Source organism: Hyperolius riggenbachi, chromosome 8 (genome assembly GCF_040937935.1).
Source record: "Hyperolius riggenbachi isolate aHypRig1 chromosome 8, aHypRig1.pri, whole genome shotgun sequence".
NCBI lineage: Eukaryota > Metazoa > Chordata > Amphibia > Anura > Hyperoliidae > Hyperolius > Hyperolius riggenbachi.
The window spans coordinates 651,300-671,856 of record NC_090653.1 but is presented as its reverse complement, the minus strand read 5'-3'; the positions used below and the strand labels follow the sequence as shown (position 1 = coordinate 671,856).

The 20,557-nt window shown below is 53.1% G+C and overlaps 1 protein-coding gene across 3 annotated transcripts in view; it reads left to right on the top strand.

Annotated features, from left to right (window-relative positions):
* Positions 1-20,557, top strand: part of SYTL4 (synaptotagmin like 4) — a 358,613-nt gene that overhangs the window by 48,256 nt on the left and 289,800 nt on the right. Inside the window, exon 1 of one of the 3 annotated variants that reach the window (XM_068249963.1) lies at positions 7,813-7,891. The exons of the other annotated variants lie outside the window; for them this stretch is intronic. The gene's annotated coding sequence lies outside the window, so the exon portion shown is untranslated. Of the gene's footprint in view, positions 1-7,812; positions 7,892-20,557 lie in introns of those variants that run through there. 3 annotated transcript variants of the gene reach the window in all.

Here is a 20,557-nt window from a genome sequence, read left to right as displayed (position 1 = left end):
AGAATCTTCATTGTTGCCCACATTGCGATTTTTCTGGTGCCTGCTGCCCACATTGTGATTTTCTGGTAACTGCTGCCCACATTACGATTTTCTGGTGTCTGCTGCCCACATTACGATTTTATGGTGTCTGCTGCCCACATTGCAATTTTCTGGTGACTGCTGCCCACATTACGATTTTCTGGTGACTGCTGCCCACATTACGATTTTCTGGTGACTGCTGCCCACATTGCAATTTTCTGGTAACTGCTGCCCACATTGCAATTTTCTGGTCACTGCTGCCCACATTGCGATTTTCTGGTGTCTGCTGCCCACATTACAATTTTCTGGTGTCTGCTGCCCACATTACGATTTTCTGGTGTCTGCTGCCCACATCGTGATTTTCTGGTAACTGCTGCCCACATTACGATTTTCTGGTGTCTGCTGCCCACATTACGATTTTCTGGTGACTGCTGCCCACATTACGATTTTCTGGTGACTGCTGCCCACATTACGATTTTCTGGTGACTGCTGCCCACATTACGATTTTCTGGTGACTGCTGCCCACATTGCGATTTTCTGGTGTCTGCTGCCCACATTACGATTTTCAGGTGTCTGCTGCCCACATTATGATTTTCTGGTGTTTGCTGCCCACATTGCGATTTTCTGGTGTCTGCTGCCCACATTATGATTTTCAGGTGTCTGCTGCCCACATTACGATTTTCAGGTGTCTGCTGCCCACATTACGATTTTCTGGTGTCTGCTGCCCACATTACGATTTTCAGGTGTCTGCTGCCCACATTACGATTTTCCTGGTGACTGCTGCCCACATTGGGATTTTCAGGTGCCTGCTGCCCACATTAGGATTTTCAGGTGTCTGCTGCCCACATTACGATTTTCTGGTGTCTGCTGCCCACATTACGATTTTCAGGTGTCTGCTGCCCACATTACGATTTTCCTGGTGACTGCTGCCCACATTGGGATTTTCAGGTGCCTGCTGCCCACATTAGGATTTTCTGGTGTCTGCTGCCCACTGTATGATTTTTCTGGTGACTGCTGCCCACGTTACGATTTTTTGGTGTCTGCTGCCCACATAGCGATTATTTTCTGGTGAAACGCTGCCCCATAATGATTATTTGGTGCCTATGGGGGGGCACCCGCATTTTCGCAGGGGGGGTCCAGTGATTTCTAGGTACGCCCCTGTTCAGACCTATAGTCTAAGGCCAATCCTGGGGTGAAACCAGTGAATTTAGGAGCATGCTTTAGAGGTGTGGAGTGAATGAGTCAGAGCTGCCTCCTGTGTGTACTCTTTCTTGTTGCTTGAGGTTGTACTTTTCAGAGCAGTTGCTGCTGTACTTGGCAAGTAGCAGGAATACGGTTACAGGGTGTGAACAGGTTTGTTTGGGTGTTCTTGAAATGACAGGCGGGATTAATTCTACCTCAGCAAACAGGCTTTACTGTGTCAGAGTTTTTAGTCCTCTGCGGGTTGGCTGATTTGTTCTAGAGACACGTGAAAACGTTGTCGAATGGCTTGAGGTTTATGAAGTGGCGCAGTGACTTGTGAAATCATTATCAGACCTTTGTCGGTTATGAAGTGGCGCAGTGACTTGTGAAATCGTTATCAGACATTTGTCGGTTAGGAAGTGGTGCAGTGACTTGTGAAATTGTTATCAGACATTTGTCGGTTATGAAGTGGCGCAGTGACATGTGAAATCATTATCAGACATTTGTCGGTTATGAAGTGGCGCAGTGACGTATGAAATTGTTATCAGACATTTGTCGGTTATGAAGTGGCGCAGTGACATGTGAAATCATTATCAGACATTTGTCGGTTATGAAGTGGTGCAGTGACGTATGAAATTGTTATCAGACATTTGTCGGTTAGGAAGTGGTGCAGTGACGTATGAAATTGTTATCAGACATTTGTCGGTTATGAAGTGGCGCAGTGACATGTGAAATCGTTATCAGACATTTGTCGGTTATGAAGTGGCGCAGTGACATGTGAAATCGTTATCAGACATTTGTCGGTTAGGAAGTGGTGCAGTGACGTATGAAATTGTTATCAGACATTTGTCGGTTATGAAGTGGCGCAGTGACATGTGAAATCGTTATCAGACATTTGTCGGTTAGGAAGTGGTGCAGTGACGTGTGAAATTGTTATCAGACATTTGTCGGTTATGAAGTGGCGCAGTGACATGTGAAATCGTTATCAGACATTTGTCGGTTAGGAAGTGGTGCAGTGACGTATGAAATCGTTATCAGACATTTGTCGGTTAGGAAGTGGTGCAGTGACGTATGAAATTGTTATCAGACATTTGTCGGTTATGAAGTGGCGCAGTGACATGTGAAATCGTTATCAGACATTTGTCGGTTATGAAGTGGCGCAGTGACATGTGAAATCGTTATCAGACATTTGTCGGTTAGGAAGTGGTGCAGTGACGTATGAAATTGTTATCAGACATTTGTCGGTTATGAAGTGGCGCAGTGACATGTGAAATCGTTATCAGACATTTGTCGGTTAGGAAGTGGTGCAGTGACGTGTGAAATTGTTATCAGACATTTGTCGGTTATGAAGTGGCGCAGTGACATGTGAAATCGTTATCAGACATTTGTCGGTTAGGAAGTGGTGCAGTGACGTATGAAATCGTTATCAGACATTTGTCGGTTAGGAAGTGGTGCAGTGACGTATGAAATTGTTATCAGACATTTGTCGGTTAGGAAGTGGCGCAGTGACTTGCGAAATTGTTATCAGACGTTTGTCGGTTATGAAGTGGCGCAGTGACATGTGAAATCGTTATCAGACATTTGTCGGTTAGGAAGTGGCGCAGTGACTTGTGAAATTGTTATCAGACGTTTGTCGGTTATGAAGTGGCGCAGTGACATGTGAAATCGTTATCAGACATTTGTCGGTTAGGAAGTGGCGCAGTGACTTGTGAAATAGTTATCAGACATTTGTCGGTTATGAAGTGGCGCAGTGACTTGTGAAATCGTTATCAGACATTTGTCGGTTAGGAAGTGGTGCAGTGACGTGTGAAATCGTTATCAGACATTTGTCGGTTATGAAGTGGCGCAGTGACTTGTGAAATCGTTATCAGACATTTGTCGGTTAGGAAGTGGTGCAGTGACGTGTGAAATCGTTATCAGACATTTGTCGGTTATGAAGTGGCGCAGTGACTTGTGAAATCGTTATCAGACATTTGTCGGTTATGAAGTGGCGCAGTGACTTGTGAAATCGTTATCAGACGTTTGTCGGTTAGGAAGTGGCGCAGTGACGTGTGAAATAGTTTTCAGACATTTGTCAGCTATGAAGTGGCGCAGTGACGTGTGAAATCGTTTTCAGACGTTTGTCGGTTATGAAGTGGTGCAGTGACTTGTGAAATCGTTATCAGACGGTTGTCGGTTAGGAAGGAGCGCAGTGATCGTGTTTCTGAGATTCTTGTGAGAGAAGGCCGGTGGGATGGTAGTGAAGAGCGCCATATTGCGCCCATTGCAGTAGCGCCATAGCTGCAGAGCATTCTGGGAAGAGAGATCAGCAGATGGACAATCCGTCTGCAGGAAGACTGAGGTGGAAAGATGGCTGCCTGGCTGGAGCTTTACTGGCATTCCATACATCCCACGTGGCTTTCCTTCTGTGTATTTATCAGTCTAATTTCCCTTCCTGGGAAAACCTGTCTGACGGGTGACCGGCTCGGATGGTCGCTTCAGCCAAAGCATAACATAAATTCCTCTGCCGGGTGCTAAAGCCTCGCCCAGACACTCCTTACAGCAATCACTTGTTGTCTGATCAGCTGACAACAAACAAATCACTTGAATGTGCCAGGAGCCCAGACTCCAGCCACTTCCTCTGTAGGTTTGTATTGTCCTGCCGGCAGCAGATTCCATCACGTCTGTGAGTCTTTAGAGGATTCTTCTCCCCAGTTTCTCCAACAGGAGCCTTTTCATTGCAAAAGACATATTTTGCCTTGATAAAGGGGCTCTACGTGGTTCCGAAACATTGACTGTTTTTATCCAAAGTGAATAAAGAATTGTATTGGATGTGCCAGCTTTCTGCCCACAGACTGTGCTATGAGGTGCAAACATTTCAGAAGGATTTAATCTGTGCCATGCAGCCTTGCTATCTGAACTGGGGAGATGATGCAATCCAAGCAGCAACCTCACCCACAGAGCCTTAGCTGCTTGAAGACCGCAGGCTTACACCCCTCTAGTGACCAGGCCATTTTACAATTCAGCACACTGCAGCTTTAACAATGTGCTGCACGGCCATACAACTTGGCACACGAATATGCCACCAACAGAGCTTTCTTTCGATCGGCGTTAGGCGGTGGTAGAGTGGTTAAACACTTAGCAGGTTTTGGTCATGTTTATGTATTTACGGAAAGCACAGGTGTGTGTGAGGTAAAACATCTCTCTAGTGATGGCGTCTGCTGATGACGCGTACTGCAGAAGCCATCACTAGAGAGACGGCGAGACAGGAGACCAGGTCTGCGATCCCGGGAGCCGCTGGTATAGTAGCACTGATGTCGCTATGCTGATACTGGGGGGGGCGCGCACACAAGCGGGCAGAGGAGCACACGAGGGGAGCCAGGGACGCATGCGGGCTACACACACACCACACACCATACACACACACACCATACACACACACCATACACCACACACCATACACACACACACACACACACACCATACACACCACACACCACACACCATACACCACACACCATACACACACACACCATACACCACACACCATACACACACCACACACACACACACACACCATACACACACACACACACACCATACACACACACACACACACACACACACCATACACACACACACACACCATACACACACACACACACCATACACACACACACCATACACACACACACACACACCATACACACACCATACACACACACACACCATACACACCATACACACACCATACACACACACATACACACACACACACCACACACACACACACACACACACACACACACACACACACACACACACACACACACACACACACACACACACACACACACACACACACACACCATACACACACCATACACACACACACACCATACACACACCATACACACACACACACACACACACACACACACCATACACACACACACACACCATACACACACACACACACACACACACACACACCACACACACACACACACACCATACACACACACCATACATACACACACACACACACACACACACACCATACACACACACCATACACACACACACACCATACACACACACCATACACACACACCATACACACACACCATACACACACACCATACACACACACACACCATACACACACACACCATACACACACACCATACACACACACCATACACACACACACACCATACACACACACACACCATACACACACACACACACACACACACACACACACACACACACACACACACACACACACACACACACACACACACACACACACACACACCACACACCACACACCACACACCACACACCACACACCACACACACCACACACACCACACACACCACACACACCACACACACACCACACACACCACACACACCACACACACCACACCACACACCACACCACACACACACCACACACACACACCACACACACACACACCACACACACACACACCACACACACACCACACACACACACACCACACACACACCACACACACACCACACACACACCACACACACCATATACACACACCACACACCACACACCACACACCACACACCACACACACACACACACACCACACACACACCACACACACACCACACACCACACACACACCACACACACACCACACACACACACACACACACACACACACACACACACACACACACACACACCATACACACACACACACACCATACACACCACACACACACACACCACACACACCACACACACACACACCACACACACACACACCACACACACACCACACACACACCACACACCACACACCACACACCACACACCACACACCACACACCACACACCACACACCACACACCACACACCACACACCACACACCACACACACACCACACACACACCACACACCACACACCACACACCACACACCACATACCACACACCACACACACACCACACACACACCACACACCACACACCACACACCACACACACACCACACACCACACACCACACACCACACACCACACACACACACACCACACACACCACACACACCACACACACACACACCACACACACACACACCACACACACACCACACACACACCACACACCACACACCACACACCACACACCACACACCACACACCACACACCACACACCACACACCACACACCACACACACACCACACACACACCACACACCACACACCACACACACACCACACACCACACACCACACACCACACACCACACACACACCACACACCACACACCACACACCACACACCACACACCACACACACACCACACACCACACACACACCACACGCACACCACACCACACGCACACCACACCACACACACACCACACACCACACACCACACACCACACACCACACACACACCACACACCACACACCACACGCACACCACACGCACACCACACACCACACACCACACACCACACACCACACACCACACACACACCACACACCACACAACACACACACCACACCACACACACACACCACACACCACACACCACACACCACACACCACACGCACACCACACACACCACACCACACACACACCACACACACACCACACACACACCACACACACACCACACACACACCACACACCACACACCACACACACCACACACACCACACACACCACACACACCACACACACCACACCACACACCCCACACCCCACACCCCACACCCCACACCCCACACCACACACCACACACCACACACCACACACCACACACCACACACCACACACCACACACCACACACCACACACCACACCACACACACACACACACACCACACACCACACACACACCACACACACACCACACACACACCACACACCACACCACACACACCACACACACCACACACACCACACACACCACACACAACACACACACCACACACACCACACACACCACTTACACACACACACACCACACACACCACTTACACACACACACACACACACACACACACACACACACACACACACACACACACACACACACACACACACACACACACACACACACACACACACACACACACACACACACACACACACACACACACACACACACACACACACACACACACACACACACACACACACACACACACCATACACACACCATACACACCACACACACACACGCCCCTGCAGGAATTACAAGGGGGAGGGTACAACACAGGACACCTGAGGACACATGGAGACACTGGAGGACATCCATTGGGGAGAATATCTACAAGACGCTCCTGTATATAGATGCACCAGGTTTACTATACATTTTTCCCCCTGGTTATTGCCCTCTAGACTTGAGTGCATCTTATATTCCGAAGCGTCTTATACGGTGAAAAATATGTTAAGTAAAGAATAGTTTAATAAATGAATTCTGTTGTGAAGGAAACCCAGTTCCCCCATCTGCATTGCTGGCTCCTTCCTCTGTGAGTGCCTCGGGCTCTGCAGGTATAACTACTGCGCTCACCTGGGGTAAGCCACGCCCCTTAGGCTATTGTCGCCAATCTGATTAGTGTAACATTTCAGCAGAGCGTCACACCTGACAGAACAATGCGTCTGTTTTCACGATGGCTTCCCAGGAAACGATATAACAGGAAGTCAGGTGACGGGGCTGCGGCCAGGGTTGTGTGGTGAATATTTTATTCAGCCAGCATCGTCTCTATTTATCTTCCTATGATGTGATGTCACAGGCACGTTTGTTTAATGCCACCTGCGTAATTCAGCTCTTGGCTCGCTCGATTCGGGTTAATAGGTGTAATAATTACTGGCAGCCTTACTTCATGCTAAGAGTCCCTGCAGAGTATTCACAAGAAGATAGTAAACTTCATGTGTGCAGACTTCACGTCAGGACTTCCTATAGGAGGGGTAACTCTGCAGGTCAGGACTCTGCAGTCTTCCTATAGGAGGGGTAACTCTGCAGGTCAGGACTCTGTGGTCTTCCTATAGGAGGGGTATCTCTGCAGGTCAGGACTCTGCAGTCTTCCTATGGGAGGGGTAACTCTGCAGGTCAGGACTCTGCGGTCTTCCTATAGGAGGAGTAACTCTGTAGGTCAGGACTCTGCGGTCTTCCTATAGGAGGGGTAACTCTGCAGGTCAGGACTCTGCGGTCTTCCTATAGGAGAGGTAACTCTGCAGGTCAGGACTCTGCGGTCTTCCTATAGGAGGGGTAACTCTGCAGGTCAGGACTCTGTGGTCTTCCTATAGGAGGGGTAACTCTGCAGGTCAGGACTCTGCAGTCTTCCTATAGGAGGGGTAACTCTGCAGGTCAGGGCTCTGTGGTCTTCCTATGGGAGGGGTAACTCTGCAAGTCAGGACTCTGCAGTCTTCCTATAGGAGGGGTAACTCTGCAGGTCAGGGCTCTGTGGTCTTCCTCTAGGAGGGGTAACTCTGCAGGTCAGGGCTCTGCGGTCTTCCTATAGGAGGGGTAACTCTGCAGGTCAGGACTCTGCAGTCTTCCTATAGGAGGGGTAACTCTGCAGGTCAGGACTCTGCAGTCTTCCTATAGGAGGGGTAACTCTGCAGGTCAGGGCTCTGCAGTCTTCCTATAGGAGGGTAACTCTGCAGGTCAGGACTCTGCGGTCTTCCTATAGGAGGAGTAACTCTGCAGGTCAGGACTCTGCAGTCTTCCTATAGGAGGGTAACTCTGCAGGTCAGGGCTCTGCGGTCTTCCTATAGGAGGGGTAACTCTGCAGGTCTGGTCTCTGCGGTCTTCCTATAGGGGGGGGGTAACTTTGCAGGTCAGGACTCTGCAGTCTTCCTATAGGAGGGGTAACTCTGCAGGTCTGGTCTCTGCGGTCTTCCTATAGGGGGGGTAACTCTGCAGGTCAGGGCTCTGCGGTCTTCCTATAGGAGGGGTAACTCTGCAGGTCAGGGCTCTGTGGTCTTCCTATAGGAGGGGTAACTCTGTGGGTCAGGGCTCTGTAGTCTTCCTATAGGAGGGGTAACTCTGCAGGTCAGGGCTCTGCGGTCTTCCTATAGGAGGGGTATCTCTGCAGGTCAGGGCTCTGCGGTCTTCCTATAGGAGGGGTAACTCTGCAGGTCAGGGCTCTGTGGTCTTCCTATAGGGGGGGGGGGGGGGTAACTCTCTGCAGGTCAGGACTCTGCAGTCTTCCTATAGGAGGGGTAACTCTGCAGGTCAGGGCTCTGCAGTCTTCCTATAGGAGGGTAACTCTGCAGGTCTGGTCTCTGCGGTCTTCCTATAGGGGGGGTAACTCTGCAGGTCAGGGCTCTGCGGTCTTCCTATAGGAGGGGTAACTCTGCAAGTCAGGGCTCTGTGGTCTTCCTATAGGAGGGGTAACTCTGTAGGTCAGGGCTCTGTAGTCTTCCTATAGGAGGGGTATCTCTGCAGGTCAGGGCTCTGCGGTCTTCCTATAGGAGGGGTAACTCTGCAGGTCAGGGCTCTGCTGTCTTCCTATAGGGGGGGGGGGGGGGGTAACTCTCTGCAGGTCAGGACTCTGCAGTCTTCCTATAGGAGAGGTAACTCTGCAGGTCAGGGCTCTGCAGTCTTTCTATAGGAGGGGTAACTCTGCTGGTCAGGGCTCTGCAGTCTTCCTATAGGAGGGGTAACTCTGCTGGTCAGGGCTCTGTGGTCTTCCTATAGGAGGGGTAACTCTGCTGGTCAGGACTCTGCGGTCTTCCTATAGGAGGGGTAACTCTGCAGGTCAGGACTCTGCGGTCTTCCTATGGGAGGGGTAACTCTGCAGGTCAGGACTCTGCTGTCTTCCTATAGGAGGGGTAACTCTGCAGGTCAGGGCTCTGCGGTCTTCCTATAAGAGGGGTAACTCTGCAGGTCAGGACTCTGCGGTCTTCCTATAGGAGGGTAACTCTGCAGGTCAGGGCTCTGCAGTCTTCCTATAGGAGGGGTAACTCTGCAGGTCAGGACTCTGCGGTCTTCCTATGGGAGGGGTAACTCTGCAGGTCAGGACTCTGCTGTCTTCCTATAGGAGGGGTAACTCTGCAGGTCAGGGCTCTGCGGTCTTCCTATAAGAGGGGTAACTCTGCAGGTCAGGACTCTGCGGTCTTCTTATAGGAGGGTAACTCTGCAGGTCAGGGCTCTGCAGTCTTCCTATAGGAGGGGTAACTCTGCAGGTCAGGACTCTGCAGTCTTCCTATAGGAGAGGTAACTCTGCAGGTCAGGGCTCTGTGGTCTTCCTATAGGAGGGGTAACTCTGCAGGTCAGGACTCCGCGGTCTTCCTATAGGAGGGTAACTCTGCAGGTCAGGGCTCTGTGGTCTTCCTATAGGAGGGGTAACTCTGCAGGTCAGGGCTCTGTGGTCTTCCTATAGGAGGGGTAACTCTGCAGGTCAGGACTCTGTGGTCTTCCTATAGGAGGGGTAACTCTGCAGGTCAGGACTCTGTGGTCTTCCTATAGGAGGGGTAACTCTGCAGGTCAGGGCTCTGCAGTCTTCCTATAGGAGGGGTATCTCTGCAGGTCAGGACTCTGCAGTCTTCCTATAGGAGAGGTAACTCTGCAGGTCAGGACTCTGCACTCTTCCTATAGGAGGGGTAACTCTGCAGGTCAGAGCTCTGCAGTCTTCCTATAGGAGGGGTAAATCTGCAGGTCAGGACTCTGCGGTCTTCCTATAGGAGGGGTAACTCTGCAGGTCAGGGCTCTGCAGTCTTCCTATAGGAGGGGTAACTCTGCAGGTCAGGGCTCTGTGGTCTTCCTATAGGAGGGGTAACTCTGCAGGTCAGGGCTCTGTGGTCTTCCTATAGGAGGGCTCTGCAGGTCAGGACTCTGTGGTCTTCCTATAGGAGTGGTAACTCTGCAGGTCAGGACTCTGCTGTCTTCCTATAGGAGGGGTAACTCTGCAGGTCAGGACTCTGCGGTCTTCCTATGGGAGGGGTAACTCTGCAGGTCAGGACTCTGCAGTCTTTCTATAGGAGGGGTAACTCTGCAGGTCAGGGCTCTGTGGTCTTCCTATAGGAGGGGTAACTCTGCAGGTCAGGGCTCTGTGGTCTTCCTATAGGAGGGCTCTGCAGGTCAGGACTCTGCAGTCTTCCTATAGGAGGGGTAACTCTGCAGGTCAGGGCTCTGCAGTCTTTCTATAGGAGGGGTAACTCTGCAGGTCAGGGCTCTGTGGTCTTCCTATAGGAGGGGTAACTCTGCAGGTCAGGGCTCTGTGGTCTTCCTATAGGAGGGCTCTGCAGGTCAGGACTCTGTGGTCTTCCTATAGGAGTGGTAACTCTGCAGGTCAGGACTCTGCTGTCTTCCTATAGGAGGGGTAACTCTGCAGGTCAGGACTCTGCGGTCTTCCTATGGGAGGGGTAACTCTGCAGGTCAGGACTCTGCAGTCTTTCTATAGGAGGGGTAACTCTGCAGGTCAGGGCTCTGTGGTCTTCCTATAGGAGGGGTAACTCTGCAGGTCAGGGCTCTGTGGTCTTCCTATAGGAGGGCTCTGCAGGTCAGGACTCTGTGGTCTTCCTATAGGAGTGGTAACTCTGCAGGTCAGGACTCTGCTGTCTTCCTATAGGAGGGGTAACTCTGCAGGTCAGGACTCTGCGGTCTTCCTATGGGAGGGGTAACTCTGCAGGTCAGGACTCTGCAGTCTTTCTATAGGAGGGGTAACTCTGCAGGTCAGGGCTCTGTGGTCTTCCTATAGGAGGGGTAACTCTGCAGGTCAGGGCTCTGTGGTCTTCCTATAGGAGGGCTCTGCAGGTCAGGACTCTGCAGTCTTCCTATAGGAGGGGTAACTCTGCAGGTCAGGGCTCTGCAGTCTTTCTATAGGAGGGGTAACTCTGCAGGTCAGGGCTCTGTGGTCTTCCTATAGGAGGGGTAACTCTGCAGGTCAGGTCTCTGTGGTCTTCCTATAGGAGGGGTAACTCTGCAGGTCAGGGCTCTGCGGTCTTCCTATAGGGGGGGGGGGGGTAACTCTGCAGGTCAGGACTCTGCGGTCTTCCTATAGGAGGGGTAACTCTGCAGGTCAGGACTCTGCGGTCTTCCTATAGGGGGGGTAACTCTGCAGGTCAGGACTCTGCAGTCTTCCTATAGGAGGGGTAACTCTGCAGGTCAGGGCTCTGCAGTCTTCATAAAGGAGAGGTAACTCTGCAGGTCAGGGCTCTGCGGTCTTCCTATAGGGGGGGGGGGGGGGTAACTCTGCAGGTCAGGGCTCTGCGGTCTTCCTATAGGAGGGGTAACTCTGCAGGTCAGGACTCTGTGGTCTTCCTATAGGAGGGGTAACTCTGCAGGTCAGGACTCTGTGGTCTTCCTATAGGAGGGGTAACTCTGCAGGTCAGGGCTCTGCAGTCTTCCTATAGGAGGGTAACTCTGCAGGTCAGGGCTCTGTGGTCTTCCTATAGGAGGGGTAACTCTGCAGGTCAGGACTCTGGGGTCTTCCTATAGGAGGGGTATCTCTGCAGGTCAGGACTCTGTGGACTTCCTATAGGAGGGTAACTCTGCAGGTCAGGGCTCTGTAGTCTTCCTATAGGGGGGGTAACTCTGCAGGTCAGGGCTCTGCAGTCTTCCTATAGGAGGGCTCTGCAGGTCAGGACTCTGCAGTCTTCCTATAGGAGGGGTAACTCTGCAGGTCAGGGCTCTGTGGTCTCTTCCTATAGGAGGGGTATCTCAGCAGGTCAGGACTCTGTGGTCTTCCTATAGGAGTGGTAACTCTGCAGGTCAGGACTCTGCGGTCTTCCTATAGGAGGGGTAACTCCACAGGTCAGGGCTCTGCGGTCTTCCTATAGGAGGGGTAAATCTGCAGGTCAGGACTCTGTGGTCTTCCTATAGGAGGGGTAACCAGGGCCGGCCTTAGGTTTTTCAGCGCCCTGAGCGTAACCAGATTTTGGCGCCCCCCCATTCATCCCCATCGCATTGCGTGCATATAATAGGCAGATCCCCCCCTTAGTGTATATAGGCTACTAGTCTTGCATATATAGGCAGATCCCCCTTAGTGCATATAGGCTTAGGCTACTAGTCTTGCAGTTACAGATCCCTTTTAGTGTATTTAGGCAGCCGATCCCCCCCCCCTCCCCTCTTAAGGTGGCCATACACTGGCCCGATTCCTGGCCGTTTCGACAGCAGATTCGATCCTGGGATCGAATCTGCTGCCAATCGTTCGCGGTAAACGCCGCCGACTATCCGATTTCCTCCCGAAATCGGATCGGTCCGTCGATCGCGCCGTGCGGGAAATTACCCTCGATCGCCCGCGGGTAAAGTGTGCGTCGCTAGCGGCGGCCGATCCGATGAAAAATACATTTCCTGATGTGGGCTCCCGGGCGTCTTCTCTGCATCTTCTCAGCGCTGCACCCGCTCCATCCCGGCGCTTCCTGGGTCACTGCAGTGACCCAGGAAGTTCAAATAGAGGGCGCTCTATTTGAACTTCCTGGTCACGGAGTGACACAGGAAGCGCCGGGATGGAGCGGGTGCAGCGCTGAGAAGATGCAGAGAAGACGCCCGGGAGCCCACATCAGGTAATGTATGCAGGGGGGGGGGCCCGGCAGGAGCAGCTGAACAGATTGTGATCGGTTTCAGGCTGAAATCGATTCACAATCTGTTTGCAGTAAAGGCAGCCATACGATCCCTATCTGATCAGATTCGATCAGATAGGGATCTGTCAGCTGGTCGATCTGATGGCACATCGACCAGTGTATGGCTGCCTTTAGTGTATCTAGCATAGGCATATTCCCCCTTTAGCGTAGGGAGGTTGGGGAGCCTTACTTTTTGCTGGTCTTATATTCTTACTGTCTGCAGAGCAGTCTGCAGACTCAGCGCCATCAGATAATTCATCAAGTAGTCACATGGCATCTGATAACTCATCAAGCAGTCACATGCCATCAGATAATTCCTCAAGCAGTCACATGGCATCTGATAACTCATCAAGTAGTCACATGCCATCAGATAATTCATCAAGTAGTCACATGCCATCAGATAATTCATCAAGTAGTCACATGCCATCAGATAATTCATCAAGTAGTCTCATGCCATCAGATAATTCATCAAGCAGTCTCATGCCATCAGATAATTCATCAAGTAGTCACATGCCATCAGATAATTCATCAAGCAGTCTCATGCCATCAGATAATTCATCAAGCAGTCTCATGCCATCAGATAATTCATCAAGTAGTCACATGCCATCAGATAATTCATCAAGTCGTCACATGCCATCAGATAATTCATCAAGTCGTCACATGCCATCAGATAATTCATCAAGTAGTCACATGCCATCAGATAATTCATCAAGTAGTCTCATGCCATCAGATAATTCATCAAGTAGTCACATGCCATCAGATAATTCATCAAGTAGTCACATGCCATCAGATAATTCATCAAGCAGACTCAGCGCCATCAGATAATTCATCAAGTAGTCACATGCCATCAGATAATTCATCAAGCAGTCTCATGCCATCAGATAATTCATCAAGCAGTCACATGCCATCTGATAATTCATCAAGCAGACTCAGCGCCATCAGATAATTCATCAAGTAGTCACATGCCATCAGATAATTCATCAAGCAGTCACATGCCATCAGATAATTCCTCAAGCAGTCACATGGCATCTGATAATTCATCAAGTAGTCTCATGCCATCAGATAATTCATCAAGCAGTCTCATGCCATCAGATAATTCATCAAGTAGTCACATGCCATCAGATAATTCATCAAGCAGTCTCATGCCATCAGATAATTCATCAAGTAGTCACATGCCATCAGATAATTCATCAAGTCGTCACATGCCATCAGATAATTCATCAAGTCGTCACATGCCATCAGATAATTCATCAAGTAGTCACATGCCATCAGATAATTCATCAAGTAGTCTCATGCCATCAGATAATTCATCAAGCAGACTCAGCGCCATCAGATAATTCATCAAGTAGTCACATGCCATCAGATAATTCATCAAGCAGTCTCATGCCATCAGATAATTCATCAAGTAGTCACATGCCATCTGATAATTCATCAAGCAGTCTCATGCCATCAGATAATTCATCAAGTCGTCACACGCCATCAGATAATTCATCAAGTCGTCACATGCCATCAGATAATTCATCAAGTAGTCACATGCCATCAGATAATTCATCAAGCAGTCTCATGCCATCAGATAATTCATCAAGCAGTCTCATGCCATCAGATAATTCATCAAGTAATCACATGCCATCAGATAATTCATCAGGTCGTCACATGCCATCAGATAATTCATCAGGTCGTCACATGCCATCAGATAATTCATCAAGTAGTCACATGCCATCAGATAATTCATCAAATCGTGGCATGCCATCAGATAATTCATCAAGTAGTCACATGCCATCAGATAATTCATCAAGTAATCACATGCCATCAGATAATTCATCAAGTCGTCACATGCCATCAGATAATTCATCAAGTAGTCACATGCCATCAGATAATTCATCAAGTAGTCACATGCCATCAGATAATTCATCAAGCAGTCTCATGCCATCAGATAATTCATCAAGTAGTCACATGCCATCAGATAATTCATCAAGTAGTCACATGCCATCAGATAATTCATCAAGTCGTCACATGCCATCAGATAATTCATCAAGTAGTCACATGCCATCAGATAATTCATCAAGCAGTCTCATGCCATCAGATAATTCATCAAGTCGTCACATGCCATCAGATAATTCATCAAGTAGTCACATGCCATCAGATAATTCATCAAGTAGTCACATGCCATCAGATAATTCATCAAGTAGTCACATGCCATCAGATAATTCATCAAGCAGTCTCATGCCATCAGATAATTCATCAAGTCGTCACATGCCATCAGATAATTCATCAAGTAGTCACATGCCATCAGATAATTCATCAAGTAGTCACATGCCATCAGATAATTCATCAAGCAGTCTCATGCCATCAGGTAATTCATCAAGTAGTCACATGCCATCAGATAATTCATCAAGCAGTCACATGCCATCAGATAATTCATCAAGTAGTCACATGCCATCAGATAATTCATCAAGCAGTCTCATGCCATCAGATAATTCATCAAGTAGTCACATGCCATCAGATAATTCATCAAGCAGTCTCATGCCATCAGGTAATTCATCAAGTAGTCACATGCCATCAGATAATTCATCAAGCAGTCACATGCCATCAGATAATTCATCAAGTAGTCACATGCCATCAGATAATTCATCAAGTAGTCACATGCCATCAGGTAATTCATCAAGTCGTCACATGCCATCAGATAATTCATCAGGTCGTCACATGCCATCAGATAATTCATCAAGTAGTCACATGCCATCAGGTAATTCATCAAGTAGTCACATGCCATCAGATAATTCATCAAGTAGTCACATGCTGCCCAATAAAAATAAAGCTGTAACAGTCAACCAGATAAAATAAATAAGTAGCCAGGTACCTCACAATAAACAAATTACATAGACAGATGCCTCAAGATAAAACAATTTAGTAGCCAAGTCCACCCTGGATACCTAAATTAAACAGCCATGTTCACCAAATAAAATAATTAGATAGCTATGTGCCCATACATATCAGTAGGTAGAAAAATGTGCCCCTAGATGTTAGGTAGCCATAGCGGACCCCCAATTGCTAGCTGGGTGCAGGGTGTTTGCTGGGTGCAGGTTAGGGCAGTGTGCAGGCTGGTGGCTGGGTGCAAGGCAGGGTGCAGGTTAGGGCAGTGTGCAGGATGGGACAGGGTGCTGGTTAGGGCAGTTGTGGCTGGGGCAGGGTGGGCAGTTGTGGCTGGGGCAGGGTGGGCAGTTTTGGATGGAGCAGGGTGGGCAGTTGTGGCTGGGCGGGCAGTTGTGGCTGAGGCAGGTGGGTGGGCAGTTGTGGCTGGGTGGGCAGTTGTGGCTGAGGCAGGGTGTGCAGTTGTGGCTGGGTGTGCAGTTGTGGCTGGGTGGGCAGCTGGGGCAGGGTGGGCAGTTGAGGCTGGGTGGGCAGTTGTGGCTGAGGCAGGGTGGGCAGTTGTGGCTGAGGCAGGGTGGGCAGTTGTGGCTGAGGTAAGGTGGTAAGTTGTGGCTGGGTGGGCAGTTGTGGCTGAGGCAGGGTGGGCAGTTGTGGCTGGGTGTGCAGTTGTGGCTGGGTGTGCAGTTGTGGCTGGGTGGGCAGCTGGGGCAGGGTGGGCAGTTGAGGCTAGGGCAGGGTGCGCAGTTGTGGCTGAGGCAGGGTGGGCAGTTGTGGCTGAGGCAGGGTGGGCAGTTGTGGCTGGAGCAGGGTGGGCAGCTGGGGCAGGGTGGGCAGTTGTGGCTGGAGCAGGGTGGGCAGCTGGGGCAGGGTGGGCAGTTGTGGCTGGAGCAGGGTGGGCAGCTGGGGCAGGGTGGGCAGTTGTGGCTGAAGCAGGGTGGGCAGTTGTGGCTGGAGCAGGGTGGGCAGTTGTGGCTGGAGCAGGGTGGGCAGTTGTGGCTGGAGCAGGGTGGGCAGCTGGGGCAGGGTGGGCAGCAGGGGCTGGGGCAGGGTGGGCCGTTGTGGCTGGGTGGTCAGCTGGGGCAGGGTGGGTAGTTGTGGCTGGGTGGGCAGCTGGGGCAGGGTGGGCAGCTGGGGCAGGGTGGGCAGCTGGGGCAGGGTGGGTAGTTGTGGCTGGGTGGGCAGCTGCGGCAGGGTGGGTAGTTGTGGCTGGGTGGGCAGCTGGGGCAGGGTGGGCAGCTGGGGCAGGGTGGGTAGTTGTGGCTGGGTGGGCAGCTGGGGCAGGGTGGGTAGTTGTGGCTGGGTGGGCAGCTGGGGCAGGGTGGGCAGCTGGGGCAGGGTGGGTAGTTGTGGCTGGGTGGGCAGCTGGGGCAGGGTGGGTAGTTGTGGCTGGGTGGGCAGCTGGGGCAGGGTGGGCAGCGTGGGTAGTTGTGGCTGGGTGGGCAGCTGGGGCAGGGTGGGCAGCTGGGGCAGGGTGGGCAGCTGTGGCTGGGGCAGGGTGGGTAGTTGTGGCTGGGTGGGCAGCTGGGGCAGGGTGGGCAGCTGGGGCAGGGTGGGTAGTTGTGGCTGGGTGGGCAGCTGCGGCAGGGTGGGTAGTTGTGGCTGGGTGGGCAGCTGGGGCAGGGTGGGCAGCTGGGGCAGGGTGGGTAGTTGTGGCTGGGTGGGCAGCTGCGGCAGGGTGGGTAGTTGTGGCTGGGTGGGCAGCTGGGGCAGGGTGGGCAGCTGGGGCAGGGTGGGTAGTTGTGGCTGGGTGGGCAGCTGGGGCAGGGTGGGTAGTTGTGGTTGGGTGGGCAGCTGGGGCAGGGTGGGCAGCGTGGGTAGTTGTGGCTGGGTGGGCAGCTGGGGCAGGGTGGGTAGTTGTGGCTGGGTGGGCAGCTGGGGCAGGGTGGGTAGTTGTGGCTGGGTGGGCAGCTGGGGCAGGGTGGGTAGTTGTGGCTGGGTGGGCAGCTGGGGCAGGGTGGGTAGTTGTGGCTGGGTGGGCAGCTGGGGCAGGGTGGGCAGCGTGGGTAGTTGTGGCTGGGTGGGCAGCTGGGGCAGGGTGGGCAGCTGGGGCAGGGTGGGTAGTTGTGGCTGGGTGGGCAGCTGGGGCAGGGTGGGCAGCTGGGGCAGGGTGGGTAGTTGTGGCTGGGTGGGCAGCTGGGGCAGGGTGGGTAGTTGTGGTTGGGTGGGCAGCTGGGGCAGGGTGGGCAGCGTGGGTAGTTGTGGCTGGGTGGGCAGCTGGGGCAGGGTGGGTAGTTGTGGCTGGGTGGGCAGCTGGGGCAGGGTGGGTAGTTGTGGCTGGGTGGGCAGCTGGGGCAGGGTGGGCAGCGTGGGTAGTTGTGGCTGGGTGGGCAGCTGGGGCAGGGTGGGCAGCTGGGGCAGGGTGGGTAGTTGTGGCTGGGTGGGCAGCTGGGGCAGGGTGGGCAGCTGGGGCAGGGTGGGCAGCTGGGGCAGGGTGGGCAGTTGTGGCTGGAGCAGGGTGGGCAGCTGGGGCAGGGTGGGCAGTTGTGGCTGAAGCAGGGTGGGCAGTTGTGGCTGGAGCAGGGTGGGCAGTTGTGGCTGGAGCAGGGTGGGCAGTTGTGGCTGGAGCAGGGTGGGCAGCTGGGGCAGGGTGGGCAGCAGGGGCTGGGGCAGGGTGGGCCGTTGTGGCTGGGTGGTCAGCTGGGGCAGGGTGGGTAGTTGTGGCTGGGTGGGCAGCTGGGGCAGGGTGGGCAGCTGGGGCAGGGTGGGCAGCTGGGGCAGGGTGGGTAGTTGTGGCTGGGTGGGCAGCTGCGGCAGGGTGGGTAGTTGTGGCTGGGTGGGCAGCTGGGGCAGGGTGGGCAGCTGGGGTAGGGTGGGTAGTTGTGGCTGGGTGGGCAGCTGGGGCAGGGTGGGTAGTTGTGGCTGGGTGGGCAGCTGGGGCAGGGTGGGCAGCTGGGGCAGGGTGGGTAGTTGTGGCTGGGTGGGCAGCTGGGGCAGGGTGGGTAGTTGTGGCTGGGTGGGCAGCTGGGGCAGGGTGGGCAGCGTGGGTAGTTGTGGCTGGGTGGGCAGCTGGGGCAGGGTGGGCAGCTGGGGCAGGGTGGGCAGCTGTGGCTGGGGCAGGGTGGGTAGTTGTGGCTGGGTGGGCAGCTGGGGCAGGGTGGGCAGCTGGGGCAGGGTGGGTAGTTGTGGCTGGGTGGGCAGCTGCGGCAGGGTGGGTAGTTGTGGCTGGGTGGGCAGCTGGGGCAGGGTGGGCAGCTGGGGCAGGGTGGGTAGTTGTGGCTGGGTGGGCAGCTGCGGCAGGGTGGGTAGTTGTGGCTGGGTGGGCAGCTGGGGCAGGGTGGGCAGCTGGGGCAGGGTGGGTAGTTGTGGCTGGGTGGGCAGCTGGGGCAGGGTGGGTAGTTGTGGTTGGGTGGGCAGCTGGGGCAGGGTGGGCAGCGTGGGTAGTTGTGGCTGGGTGGGCAGCTGGGGCAGGGTGGGTAGTTGTGGCTGGGTGGGCAGCAGGGGCAGGGTGGGTAGTTGTGGCTGGGTGGGCAGCTGGGGCAGGGTGGGTAGTTGTGGCTGGGTGGGCAGCTGGGGCAGGGTGGGTAGTTGTGGCTGGGTGGGCAGCTGGGGCAGGGTGGGCAGCGTGGGTAGTTGTGGCAGGGTGGGCAGCTGGGGCAGGGTGGGCAGCTGGGGCAGGGTGGGTAGTTGTGGCTGGGTGGGCAGCTGGGGCAGGGTGGGCAGCTGGGGCAGGGTGGGTAGTTGTGGCTGGGTGGGCAGCTGGGGCAGGGTGGGTAGTTGTGGTTGGGTGGGCAGCTGGGGCAGGGTGGGCAGCGTGGGTAGTTGTGGCTGGGTGGGCAGCTGGGGCAGGGTGGGCAGCTGGGGCAGGGTGGGTAGTTGTGGCTGGGTGGGCAGCTGGGGCAGGGTGGGTAGTTGTGGCTGGGTGGGCAGCTGGGGCAGGGTGGGCAGCGTGGGTAGTTGTGGCTGGGTGGGCAGCTGGGGCAGGGTGGGCAGCTGG